Source organism: Myodes glareolus, chromosome 3 (genome assembly GCF_982192425.1).
Source record: "Myodes glareolus chromosome 3, mMyoGla1.1, whole genome shotgun sequence".
In the NCBI taxonomy this organism is placed as follows: domain Eukaryota; kingdom Metazoa; phylum Chordata; class Mammalia; order Rodentia; family Cricetidae; genus Myodes; species Myodes glareolus.
The window spans coordinates 11,598,164-11,613,423 of record NC_142028.1 but is presented as its reverse complement, the minus strand read 5'-3'; positions in this window follow the sequence as shown (position 1 = coordinate 11,613,423).

Genomic DNA, 15,260 nt, shown 5'->3' with positions numbered 1-15,260 from the left:
CACAAACTGCCGTAAGAAACAGTCATTGTTTTCTGAACACTAAAATATATTTCTGTATTTGGCAGCTCTAGGATTGCACAGTACGTGTTTTTTCTGGGTCTTCCATTCTCTTGACTTGTGTTGAATTTCCCATCTTTTCTTAAGTGCAGTCAAAGCTGAAAGCAGCTGTCTGATTTTTTCCCAAATCTTACTGAGGTAGGAAGTAGGACTCTGATTATTCAATGGACACAGCCATGGAGCCTGTCCTCAGGGTTTGAGTCCTCAGAATAGCAGCATTCTGTGAAAGTCCCTGATCCCTTGCTTGCTAGCTCCATACAGATGCCAGGACACCAAAGTTTGTGAATTATATTTTCTTACTTTGAATTTCTTGGCTTTCATGAAAAATAAGGGACAAAATCTGGAGAAGGAAGTGTGTGTAGGATGCTTTGAAAAAACAGTTGATTCAACAGTGTTAAAAAGTGAGACACTAGAGAGTGGAGGCAAACGTGAAATAGTAAAGCAGGGAGGAATTCTGAAAACCTCATTAAGACAATGATGAGAATATAATGTGGTATTAAAAGACAAAAACAAATGCTTTTAAATCCGTAGCCACACACATCATTGAATTACCAGAAAACATTGCAATAACCCAATCTTTCTTGGTTATTTACATTGAAAACTACTATTAATTTAGCTAATTAAGTTTGGGGGATAAAACATTTGGATTATGCAGGAACTTTGTGAAAGGCAATGTTATGCTTGCCAAATGGAAAATAATGCACTCTGTGGAGTACACAAGCCATGGCAAACATGTAGACAACACTCTGAACTCAGGCGTTCTTAATCAAAACTGTAGTGTGTGGCACTGTGCATCATAGAGCCCAAAGCTAATCATGAAGCCATGTCGTGTAAAGTCTTATTGAGACATCACTGTAATTCAGGAGTTCAAGCCAACAGAGGAGGAAATTTAAAAAAAATGATAACCTAGCTTGTTCAACCTCAATGAACAGGCGGAAATTGAAGTCACCCTTTGATCTCTGCCCTGGCTCCGAAGAGTTCTATTCTGATCACTTACTGCCATGGTCACCCTGTGGTGGCCCCACCCTCAGCACAGCTACTCTTGTGTGCTATGATCATGAGATATAGTAAGATTTGCTGCTAGATCTACAAATAGAGTATTTTATTCCACAGTTTTCCAGACCCACAGGTATATTTACATACTGTACATGTGACAACTGCCACATTATAATTTTATTATAATTAAAGGTTTAGACTTACAAAATTTACCAGGATACATACAATAGAATAAACTCTGATTTTTTTTACATATTTATTTATTATTATTATTCATGTTGGTGTTTGGTTTATTTGTGTATAGGTGTGCTTATCTGTGCCTGTGTAGAAGTCAGAGATTAACACTGGGTGTCTATCTCTATTTCCCTACACCTTATTTTTGAGACGGGTTTTTCACTAACCTGGACTACGCCATCTTCACTATGCTGGCTGACTAGAAAGTCCCCTCAGGGTCCATCTTTCTACTCTTGAATAGCACCTATATGGGATGCCTGAGATCTGAATTCAGGTCCTCTTGTTTGCTAAATAAGCAATCTGCCTACTGAATCATCTCTCCAGTCTGTTTACTCTGCTTTCAAAACACCAAGAACTTCAGAAAGCAGGTAGTGAGTGAAGAATCAACTTCAAAGAATGAAAACAAATTTATCTTACTGGTTAAAAATTGACAGACATCATAAACCCTGATGACAGTTTTCTTTTGATAAAACATCAACTCAAATCAATAAAAGTAGCTGGCCAAATTATGCTCCTGCTATTTTTTGTTGTTTAAACCATTTTATGTAATTCCATCCTTTCATTCAGATGGTGTTCCCTGTAGTTGGAGAAATTTATGATTAAGTAAACTAATTAATGTTAACAGCCACTTTGTCACATGATGTCTGAGGATTATACATAAACATCAAAAGAAGCAATAGCTCATTGGATGACGCCTGGTTATAGTGGAAGGTGTGTCAAATAGAAGGTGTTTTATTACAGCCATCTCTGGTTCCATGGTTACCTACATGGGGCGTGCAAAGCGAGATAGCTGAAAAGAAGGTCCACGTTGACTCAGAGGATGGTGTGTTCTGAGCTATTATTATAAGGAATAGAAAAATGCCATTGCCAACCTGGTCCCAAAGACATTAATTTGTTTGAATGTTATTAAGAACCCAACCCTATGGCAAACAGAGAGCCATGTTTGAAAACAAACATCACCTTTCCCCACCAACATTCAACCCTCCTCCCTTCACACATACTCACACATATTTAGGGAATTATATAGAAAATTCCCATGATCACTTCTAAAGAATTCTATGACATTGCTAAACTTTTATTTATGTGGGACATGTGTATTCATGCTCCCGTGTGTGTGAACCTGTGTATTTGAGTGGGCATATACATGCATGTGCATGGGTGTGGAGGCCACAGGTGATGTCCTATGCCTTCTTTCTCTCCTCTCTATCTTACTTTTTGGACATAGGGTCTCTGAAGGAACCCAAAGCTCACCAATGACTTCAACAGATGGCCAGTCAGCCTGAGGTGTCTGCCTATCTCTGCCTCCCAGAGCTGCGGTTACAGACCAAAAACTGTATCTAGCTTTTCGTGTGAGTGCCGGGGATCTGAACTCAGGTCCTCACACTGAGCATGGCACAGCTCCTCCCAACCGAGTTGCCTTATACATGCTAACATTTTCAATGGTGTGAATTGCCTATTTTCTGATTGCTAGTCTGGCCAGATACTTACATATGCAACATTGAAATATTAGTTTAGCTATATATTACTAAACAAAATCAAGAAGCCTTAGTTAAGGAAAGAAGGTTACCTGATGTCAGAGTTGCCTCTGTGTGCTGTGATTACCATTAATGAAAAAAGAAACTGCCTTGGCCTGTTGATAGGGCAGAACTTAGGTAGGCGGGGAGGATGGAACTGAATGCTGGGAGGAAGAAGGGCGGAGTGAGAGACACAATGGAACTGTGGCTGGAGATAGACGTGCTGAAAGTTTGCTGGTAGGCCACGACTTCATGGTGATACACAGATTAATAGAAATGAGTTAAATTAGTCTGTAAGAGTTAGCCAATAAGAAGTTAGAGCTAATGGGTTAAGCAGCGATTTAATTAATACAATTTCTGTGTGGTTATTTCAGTTCTGGGTGGCCAGGACAAACAATCGTCTCCTCCTACAGTTACCACAAATTCTTACTATCACATTATAACAGTGACTGTCAGCTGATGGGCTTTTCACCGTTGCTTTATGAAGTGCCATAGAATTTTCAGAAAGAGTCTAAGAATAAAATACCTTAGAATTTTCAGAAAGAGTCTAAGAATAAAAAGAAGCTAGGAATTAAACTTAAAGTGGGTTTTTTCCTTTCCTCAGTGATCATAATGTCATTTATGTATTTCTGAAGTACAGCCATAATTCATGACCTCATATTGTTCCACTTTGGTATTTATGTTATGTCCTAACTTTGTCATCGAAAATTTTTTTTATAACAAAATTTCTGTTGACACTTTATTACCCGTTAATGAAATAGTTCCTAACATTTAATCTTCCTGGCAATTGAGAAAGTAGTAGGTTGTGAACTTTTTCTATCACAGTGATCTCCTTACTACCATGGTTCCTGTAGGCATATTAAAGAGTTTTACAATAGTCTAGAATGGATCATAACAGAGATTTATTTACTTCCATTCCTTTTAAAATGTGAGTATTTAGTTTTGATTGAAAAAAAAAGCAGTTATGAGTGTGCCATGGTTTTTGCTTGTTGTCGTTTACCTCAGTGCTTTATTTAATCTTTCAGTTTTGTGTTTATCTGCTTGGATATGTGGATATTCCACTAGGGAGGGACAGAAGTCCCTTCTGTCTGGTGCAGAGCTCTGGAGTGGGTGGCTCCTGCATGTTAGTCATATATGGGGGATACACTGTGTCCCCAATCTTCATATGTTCATCTTAAGAAAGTTTGTGTAGCAGTGTTTTGACCACATGCATGTTTCTGTACTACATACAAACAGTGCCCTGAAGGCCAGAAGAGGGCATCGTATGCCCTGGAACTGGACTTGCAAATGGCTGGAAGCTACCACTGTGTGGATAGAATTGAACCCAGGTCCTCTCTAAGAACAGCCTGTGCTCTTAACCACTGAACCATCTCTCTAGCCCCTATATCCTGAAATTCTTTTTTTTTTTCTTTTGAGACAAGGTTTCTCTGTAGCTTTGGAGCCTGTCCTGGAACCAGCTCCAGGCTGGCCTTGAACTCACAGAGATCTGCTTGCCTCTGTCTCCTGAGTGCTGGAATAAAGGTGTGCATCACCACCGCCCAGCACATCCTGAAATCTTAGCCTTGGGACCTTAGGATGTGATCTTATTTAGAAATAGGGTCTTTCAGGAAGTAATGAACTTAAAATGAGTCAGTCCATTGGAAGGGCTCCAAAAAATGACCGACATACTCATTATAGGCAGAAATTGAGAGCAAATGTCCAGAGGGAAGCTTTATAGATGCAGGCAAGTGTCTTGTCTATTTGATGGAGTAGAAGACTCTCCAGAAACCAGATACAATGCACAATGACTTCAAGCCTCAACGATGAGGAGAAAATAGTTTTTTCTGTTGTTCATTTGTTGTTTGCTTGTTCATTTGTTTTCTGTTGAGATGGGGTCTGGTTATGTAGACCTGGCTTGCTTAGAAATTGTTGAGTTGGCCAGGCTGGCTATGAACTGTAGTGATCTTTCTGCTTCAACCTCTCAAGCACTGGCCCTACCTGCTTTCCTTTGATAGGTAACTCTAAAAAACTTCAGTCAGCGACACCCCAGTGCTGTCAGGAAGGGAGACATCACTGATGGCTGATTGTGTTTTTATTATTCTCATGTTTGCTTTTTGGCCTTCAACCATCTTTTCATAATTCTCAAAAAAAAATAGCTTGGCTGTTTGTTAGCTACAGATGATTAGAACATTTTGACCCTCTGGTTTTAACTGTGAGGTTTTAAGTTGTCTCCGGTGAAGGTCTTGGGGACTGGAGCTGTCAGTGCTCCTTGTGTTTCCTTGCTGTCCAGCCCTGTGACTTTGTCAGGTTTGCGTTCCCTGTGTGCTGCCTGCTGGCAACCTTGCCAGGGAAATGCCTGCGAAAGATATTGCTGTGTGAACTTAGCAGTTCGAACAAGTGCTAGTCAGCATACGCAGAGGTCTGACTCCCTGGCAAGGGTTTGTTGTGGAGCAGCTATTTATTATACCAGTTAACTTATCATTAACCAATAATAAATGATCTGAAATGCTGGTAGTCATAGCTCCAGGATGAGTCAGCATTTTAATTGGAGTCATCGGGTGTTTTTGTTTGTGTTTTTGTTGCTTTTGTTTTTGCTAAGACACATTTGAGAAGCAGGATTTCTCAGCTCAGTTCTGACAAGGATTGTAGTTTCAGGCTACCTTGTTGCTTTGGGGGATTTTAAAATCTAAAGAAATTAGGTGTTTTTCTTTTTCTTGGCATTCTGTAGTGGTTTCTACACTCACAAACCCAATTTTATTCCACCAATGATACTTAGCTAAAATTTTGTTCCTTTCTCTTATTTCTTTGGAGTAAGAGTTTTCCAAGGAGCTGGTCTTGAACTGAGAATCCTCCTGCTTTAGTAACCCAAGCACTGGGGTTACAGATGTTTGCTACCATGCCTGGCTAAAATTTTTATTAATTGCTTGATAAATGGGAATTAGATATGACTCATGGATTGCTGCATAGTGTATCTATCTATCTCCATTTTACCAGTCATACTTGAAACAATTTGAAAATAATTAAAGATATTAGTTTGGAATTCTGCTGACAGTGATGACCACTGTTTTTAACTGGCAATCAGTTTTTTAACTGGTAGGCCTGTATGGCTCCAAACAGCTGTAAGTTACCCACTGGAAATTAATTAATTAATTTATATCAGACACATGAAAATGATCTGTTTGCAGGAGCCAGTCTGGTGCTTTGAAATGGGTACGCTGTACATTTTTAAAGTGAGTTTCTTTTCTAATAATTTTCAACTCGTTACTGTCTGTTCTTTCTTCACAGACATGTAACTCATTTTTCATCTTCACAAATCTTAGGGCTTTATAGACCATTTCTACTGATGAGTATAGACTCAGTTGGGTCAAATGTTAAGCCTTTTAAAACTAAAAATCTCATCAGTGTGGGCACAAACAAAAAACTTCTCTTTTTTATTAGTCAAAGTTGGGGGAAGGTAAAGTTCAGATCAAAAGTTCCAAATTGAGTGGAGAAGGTGGAAACAGATGGATTGCTAAGGTTGATGGCCTGCCAGCCTGCCCAGCATACTCAGTGAAGTCCATGCCAGTAAGAGAACTATTTCAAAGGTGAACTTATGCTGAGGAATGACACCCAAGGTTGTATGCTGGTCACCACATGCATGTAAACCTCCTTCCACATACACATGTGCACACACATATACATGTGCTCACACACACGTGTGTGTACACATACACACGATGTGGGATTCCTCTCTGTATGCTGTGAATATGATTGCTTAATTAATAAAGAAAACTGTCTTGGGTCTGTGCAGGGAATAGAGATAGGTGGGGGAAAACTAAACTGAATGTTGGGAAAAGAAGGAGGAATAACAGAGAAGCCAGGTAGTCCAGCCAGAGTCAGACACCAAAACTTTAGCCAGTAAGTCACAGACACATGGCTTTACAAAGATTACTAAAAGTGGATTAAATTAAAATGTAAAAGCTATCTGATAAAACATTAGAGCTAATAGGCCAAATAGTAATTTAATGAATGCAGTTTCTATGTGATTATTTCGGAGCTAAGCAGCCGGGAACAAACTAGTGGCCTCCTCCTACAAACTGGCCCTTTACTCCGACATACACATGTGCACATGCATACACATGCACACACACATACATGAACACACACATGTGCACACATATACACATGCATGAACACATACACATATGCACACATATACAGTTTTAAGTTGGATTAACTTTGATGATATCCAGATTTATGGTCTCTGGTTCTCATTTTAGAACCCAAGTTATGAGAGATAGAAGACTTCTTCATTCTTTTATCCTTCCTGTTTTAAGAGGATAAGATATATATTTTACTTTTTAACCATATTCTTCTTGTTATTGAGGTAAATTTTGTTCCTGGAATTCCCATATAAGTTATGCACTGACATTTCTGTAAATGGGCACTATCATCTATATTTTAATTCAGTTGGGTACCAGGGGTGTGCACTTTGGAGGATGGCTTTTGTTCTTGTTCTTGGGTAAGGCCTGCAGAGTCATCCAGAGGTTTTGGCTGTAGTCACTGTTTTTGAACTCAGCCGACAAATCGTTCTCTGTGCCAAACAGATGCTTCCCTTTTAGGTTATGACTCTCCTTGAAGACCAGTTTTCCTTCCTTAGAGGAAATATCAACATGGCCATAAAGTAGAAGTGTCTCTGAGCAGCCAAGAACACAGCCGGGAGCAGTGGAGATGTGGGGAATGTGTGTGGAGAACCATTTCCACGCCAAGTACCCAGATCTCTCAGTTCTGTTTTCTCTTTTCCTTTCTACCATCCAAAATGTCACTTCATAGCTCATGAGAGTACCTATTTGAATTCATTTTTTATTCCTTCAGAGTTCCATGCATAAAGTTCAGCTATTTTCACTCCCTGTGTTCCTGACTCACCCCCTCCTTGTGCCCCTGAAAACTTCTTCCAAACAATTCATCTCCTACTTACACTACTTACATGTTTCTGTGTGTGATCCCCTGAGTTTAATTAGAGTCACCTGCATGAGCACGGGGGGGGGGGGGCGCTATTTGCTGGAACATGTGACCCTCAACCCCCAACCCCCAGCCACTGTTAATTGTCAGGAGTCCTTCAGAGGGACACAGGACCTGGGGAGACTTTTCTCTTTATAGGATGAAATGTGTTGGACCCACCCATCAGTTTTGTGCAGATAACCACAGGGAGAGCAAGTCCATGAGTCCAGGGGTCCTGCTGTATCTGACCATCCTTCTTTTCTCAGTGCACCACAAGCCTTGTTTGTGCGGGCTGAAATAGAAGTGCCATTTCTGGCTGACAGAGCGTGTGCCTGATATTTATCTTTATTGTTGTTGCTTTTTTTTTTGAGACAGGGTTTCTCTGAGTAACAGACACAGTCACCTGGAACTTGCTCCATAGACCAGGATGGCCTTGAACTCACAGAGATCCACTTAACTCTGCCCCCAAGTGCTGGGATTAAATGCATGTGCCACACCATCTGGCATTGACTTTTATCTTTAAAAACACTTATTGAATGGTTTATGAGGTATGTGTCCTAGTACAAGGAGCTTGAGGTGCGAGGGAGGAGACTTTGAAAACTGCTGTTTGTTGTCTGGTATATTCTGGAGGGTTTTTTCCAAACTGAACTGGAAGAGAGGTGCTCAGATTCTCCATCTGAAAGATTTGGGAGGGTGTCATGGTGCAGGCCTGTGATCCCAGCTTCTCAGAGGTTGCTGAGGGAGGATCAAGAAGTTTAAGAACTGCCTGCACGATGCAGGGAGTTAAAAGTCATCTGGGTAACATAGGAAGATCCTGGTTCAAAATAAAATATTAAGTGGGGTTGAAGATAAATATTGATGTGGGAGTCCCTGTATGTTGCTTGTAGTGGTTAATGAATAAAAAAACTGCCTTGGCCTGATAGGGCAGAACTTAGGTAGATGGAGAAGACAGAACTGAATTCTGGGAGGAAGAAAGCAGAGTCAGAGAGATGCCATGGATCTGCCAGAGACAGACCCTGGGAATTTTACCCAGGAAGTCACTGACACATAGCGATACACAGATTAATAGAAATGGGTTAAATTAAGATGTAAGAAGTAGCCAATAAGAAACTAGAGCTAATGGGATAAGCAGAGATTTAATTAATACAGTTTCTGTGTGGTTATTTTGGGGATAAGCTAGATGGGCAACTGGGACAAACAAGTGGGTCCTCCTTTTTCAACAATGGCACCCAACGTGGGGCCCGAACCCATGACCCTGATATTAAGAGTCTCATGCTCTACTGAATGAACTAGTTGGGCAGCTGGGACAAACAAGCAGGCCCTCCTCTTTGCAACAAAATATCAGTGATAAGCTGATTGCCTTGCATGTGGGAGGGATTTGGTTTCAACCATCAGCAAATAAATACACAAACAATTAAATGGATGAATATATGCAGTCATAGCTAGAGACTTCTTATTATAAAGAAAGGTGCTCACAGAAGATCTGCTGTTTAATCAATGTTAAAATGCCCGAATAGCCAGTTGTTTTCTTCTAGTAATTTTGTCTTCTGTGAAATATTGAGTTGTATTCCCCCCTCCCTGATTTTTTTTCTCCCCAGTGCCAACACTCCAACCAACTGCACATGCTATGCAGTCACTTCCTCCTTCCTCTGTCCACCATTGTTGTGGAACACATCTGCTCCAGTGCTTTCTTCCTGTGAGGCAGTTATGGACAATTGTGAGCTCCTGTTTGTAAATACTGTCATTATTTCATGTCATGTGCAATCACAGTGCAGGCACATGCCTATTTTGGAGGTAAGGTCTCATACATTGCAGGTTGACTTCAAACTCACTATGTAGCCGGAGTCACCTTGAACTTCTGATCCTTCTACTTCTCCCTGTCAACTGCTGGGATTTCAAATGGATCCCTTCATCTAGTTTATGTGGTGTCAGGGACTGAATGTAGGGTTTTGTAAAAGCTGTGTAAGTGCTCCACTAGCTAAGCTATACTCCTAGATGAGACTCTAAACTTAAGGGTTTTGAACCAAAGTTCTCAAAAATCACCTTGACTTCCTACCCTCAGCTTAACCCTCACATCTGTTATCGCAACAATAGGAAAGTAACTAAGACACCATCCAGCTGTAATCATGTGACTTATGGCAGGTAGGGGATCAGTACTTCTTTTGACCTCATTATATTTTTCAACTTATGGTGGTTTTTATTATTGTAACCCATCATAAATGATGAAACATCTGTCTATAATTTGTAAAACCCATCTTACAGTTTCCTTTTGATCTTAATATTTCATATTCTGTTTTTTGTTTTATTAACATTGTGGCTTGGATTGTAGTTAGATTTTGCAATAGCCTGATCTTCCTCCTTCAGTTTTTCTTCTTCTGAATCTATCCATCAGGATGCTGTCAAATGAGGTTTGTGAAAAATGTCGCTTCCATCATGTAAAGGCTAAACAGAACTATTCACACAAATCCTGCTTTCTGTGTCATACTTGCCTTTTTTTTACTTCTTTGAATGTTTTTCTATTTAGTTGCTTGATTGAGTCACACATCTTTTGAAGCTTACTGATGTTCAATGTCACTTGCTTGAAGAAGCAGCCTGATGTCACCAACTCTTTCATCTCTGATTCTTCATGGGTTTTATTCAGCCTTTCCAATGGTTGATGGAAAACTCTCATCTTGGTATTGTATTATAGCCAGGAGTCATCACAAAAGGAAGTAAATTAGAGACAAGAGTAAGAAGTGCCTTTGTTTGGCAAAACTTCTGGAAAAGTGATCTATGTTGTAGGAAGACCTCAGAGTGCATACTGGGGATCGAACAAATATAGAAAAATTAGAGTTCAAAACACGCAGAGACCGAGTGGAGCCTGGAACAGTGATGCTCAAGGAGACAAAGGGAAGAAAGTTTATAAAAAGTAAAGGGTTCTACATAAATATCTAGAGCCCTTGTAAAAGTGATGAGAATGGAAGGTAGATTTCTCGATAGAAAGTAATCCATTAAAAGGTTTAAGAATGAAGCTATGAGCTGGGAGGTCGTGGCCCATGCCTTTCCAGTCTGGTCTAGAAAGTGAGTTTCAGGACAGCCAGCATAGTTATACAGAAAAACCCTGTCTTGCAAAACTAAACAACCAAGCAAACAACCCGCAAGCAAGCAAACAAGCAAACAAGAGAATGGTGCTGTGTGTCAATCAAGTTAAACTACAAGTACTATAGGGTACCCTCAATGTTATAACTTAAATATTTTTCATTTCATAGTGATTAAGGTCCTAGAGGAAAAATATGCCACTAAAATTTGGTAATCAAGGATAGAATTGGTATGAGCAGGGTTTAGGAAAACCAAGGTGGGTTGTAGGTTGATGTGTTCTGAAGGAAAGAGAGAGTGAGGAAGTTGCCAGATGGAAGCAGAGGGAGAAATTCAGTTGAATTGAAGGGTCAGAACTTTGGAAGAGGCTGAGAGTCAGCAAAAGCAGTCAACATGCCACAGCTCCTCGGGGGACCTGAAAAATAATCTCATTTGGCTCGCTTTACTCCAATGTGTGATGTTTCCAGCATCTTCCATTGGCCACACCCAAATGGAAGTCAGTGGATTCTGGCAATCATTGAGCAGAGTATTCCCTCCAGACTCCTAAGCTGTAGATGAAACCAGTTTAGGTGCTTTTGAGCAATTAGGTGGATTATAATAATTTGAAGGGGTTGACAGAAAATATTCAGCACACACAAATGTCTGAGTTGCTTTTGTGAGATCAACAACAAATGAATAAAATCCCATGGTGAAGTTAACACATGGCAGGCAGCAGCAGAGGCAACAACCAAGAGACTGAGAACTTGGTGAAAACTGGAACTAGGAGTCACACAATTTGAAGATTTTCCATCAAGTGTTACTCACTGTTTCCTCTTCAATTTCTGTGGGGGCTTTGATTTAATTTCATCTGCATCTCTAAAAGCAGAACAACCCATCTAAAATACAGGGTACTTGCTTATTTGTATACATAACTTGCTTTCTTTACTCCACAGCATACCTCCCCAAAGAAATAAATATTATCCATCTTTTTGTTGTCCCAAGGTCCTAACAGCTTGTGTAGAATATATATACCAACTGTTTTAAGGAGGGTTGCTTGTTTGTCCCAGCTGCCCAGAACCGAATAATCACACAGAAACCATATTCATAAAAATACTGCTTGGCTCATTAGCTCTAGCTTCTTATTGGCTAACTCTTATATTAATATAACCAATTTTTGTTCATTTGTATATTGCCATGTGGCAGTGGCTTACTGGCAAAAGTTTGGCATGTCCAACTCTGGCGACTTCATAGTGTCCCCTTTGATTTTGCCTTTTCCCTCCCAGCATTTTGTTTATTTTTCCCTTGGCTAAGTTCTGCCCTATCAACAGGCCCAAAGCAGTTTATTAACCAATGAAATCAACACATAGACAGAAGGACCTCCTATACCATTTCCCCTTTTCTGTTTAAACAAAAAGAAAGGCTGGTGCTGGAGAATTGTCTGTATTCTGTCAATCATGTTTTAAATAAATACTGATTGGCCAGGCAGGAGGTATAGGCGGGAAAACCAGACAGGAAGTGGAAATGATGCAAAGAGAGCAGGAGAATTCTGGGGAGGAGGAAGTTGATTTCTCCCACTCCTGCCCAGATCACCGAAGCAGCAGGATGTAATCTGCCAGCTGAAAAAGGTACTGAGCCACATGGCTAAAATAGATCAGAAAAATGGGTTAATCAAGATGTGAGAGTTAGCTAATAAGTAGCCAGACCTAAAGAGCCAATCAGCTTTATAACTTATAGAGATCTCAGTGTGATTTTTCTCTGGGACTAAACAGCTGGGGTACTGGGAGGCACAGAAAACACAAACAAGCCGGCCCTCGTGTTACAAAAGGCTTTAGTTTTAACATAGTAAATTTACATATAACAGTTATCAAGCAAGAATTACAGTTGCAATATTTATATCTACTTTATCTTTTATCATAACTTAGGAAAACTATAACTATAAAATCTTCAACTCCATTAAAGACTCCAGAAGGATATAATATTACCTAAGTAAACAGGAAGTGCATTGTAAGCAACTTTCAAAACTCTAGAATCTCGCTGCCTGAACAGTCATCAAAGTTCTTCTATATCTTTGGGGCATCCATCTTCAGCCTATAGGCCCATAGTATCCAGCAGACTTTTCCACGAAGCAGAAAATTTCGAGGACAGTTCTGTCTATATTGACAGTTTGTCAGTCACTTTCTTTTGTATCCTGCAGAATGTCTCGCAGACTCTTTCATGAAGCAGGAACCCCAAAGGATCGTCTCACCTTTAGGCAAGTTTAGCAGTCATTTTTTTGCGGATCCTGCGTGTCCAGTGAAGCAGTCCAGGCAAGAGCAATTTCTTCCCCAAATGGCTAAGGAGCCTCTTTAATGCCCAACTTCCTCTCGACTACAATCTTGACTATTATAGATGACGATCTGTTAACCTATATTTTTCAATTATATATTATATTTTTAAATGAACTACACAAACACGATACCTTAATCAAGAGCAGAAATATACATATAACAAGACTAACCTTAAAGTTTAACAATAAATTAAGATCTATACCAATGCAAATTATTCATATCTGTATCATCTCCCCCTTTAATGCTAAAGGGATTCATAAACAATAAAATTCTTTCGTTCAGAAAACAGGCTTCACTATACCATTCTGGTAGAGCCCTATTTTATTCAATTTATTTATCAAAAATGTGTGTGTGTGTGTGTGTGTGTGTGTGTGTGTGTACATGTGCTTGTGTCTTATTGTATGTCTGTGGAGGTTACAGGACAATCTTAGATGCTGGTCCTCATCTTCCATCTTATTGGAAAGATGATTTCCTTGTTGTTGTTGTTCTGTCTCCATCTCACATTTCCTTGTCTGAGCCCTGTCATTACAGATGCTCATACTGTGTACCCAGCTTTAAGGTGGGGTTTGGGGATTTGAACTCAGGTCCTCACGTTTGTGTGGCAAGTATTTTCACTTGCTCATTCATCTGTCTAGTTCTTCGATTAGTTATTCTCTTATTGGAACATGCCTTGATTTGTGATAACTCTGTCTTTGCTCAGTTGGTTTCCGCACTCACTGAGTCACCAAGTCACGGACATGTTTGTGGTGTCAACAAGAGTCTAATGATGCCAGTTGCTAACTCTACAGTTCCCTAATATTTTATAACTTTCTTGGATTTGTTAAGTCAGAAATGTCCAAAATGCTTACCTTTCATTTATCAGTGGAAATAACCAAAACTTAGGTTGGATAAAATATCTTATTTACTCAAGCCAAGAACTGACTCAGACTGCTCAGTTGTCGTCTATATTTTCCATTCCTCCAGAATCTGTCCTCTTCTCCTGGAAGAACACTCCTTGACTATTTGAATGGTTTCTAATATGCCCTCCCCAAATCACAGAGATCTTAGATCCTTGGATTGAGCACTGCCAGCACTAAAGTTGAGTGTATTCCTCATTGGTTCAGTTGCCTGAAAACTTTGAGAACAAATGCTGACAATATGAGCCAGTGTAGATATCTATTTAAAAAAATACACTAGTCAATCCAAGGGTTTACGTGACATTAGGCACCCAGTCGGTCCAAGGGCTTACGTGACAGTAGGCCCCAGTCCTGCTGCTTGAGATTTGTTTTACAGATTACTCATTGAACGGATGTATTATCCACTTATCTAGAGATGTTATGAAGTGAAAAAAAAACACTAAAAATGAATGATGAGCAAATATTGAGATATGCATTTGGGAGAACTGGGTGGAGGGCCTTTCTTAGGGCTGTTAGTTGCCGAATCAAGGATGTAAACAGAAAGTGGCAAAATCCTCTTTGAGTCTAGAAAGCATGTTTTCATTTTCCTTTCCTTATATAAGTTTGGTGCTTTCCTGCCCAGTATACCTAGTTCTTGAGAGCTCATTATTTTACATCCCCCACAAAGCTAACAAATAGCATGGCCTGACTTAAATAGCATATTACTTCCAGGTCAGTGTGGCAAAATGATTAAATACCCTCTGGAGCAGTGATTAAGGGAGTGGGGATGGTCTTTCATAAAGGTCTGGGTAACGCTGTTTTATACAGTAAGTGGAATGTCTAAACCAAACAACCGAAGAAGAATTTTGTCTGATTCGTCATTTTACTGGAGACACACGGTATTAGTGAGGTGGAATACCTCACCTGATATAGAAGGAATGTTAAAATCAGTGTCCAGGACTTAACTTTAGCCATGTCCTTTGAATTACTTGGTTTAAAAATCCAATAAAAAGCTTTTCCTCCTTGAATGGAGGCAAAACTGGTTTAAAATTATTTTAATGTAATTGTGGGCATAGGAAGTTCAAGGTTTGGGAAGGGCTGTGCCATAGACCAGCTAGTAAGACTCGCCTTCCGTGACTTGATGTCAAGTCATATTAAAGCATAATGGTTGGTGAGACCAATCTATCTAGGTGTTTTCCGCTTGGCTGTCAGTGTAGGGTAAACTCTTGCTGTGTTAGGGAGAC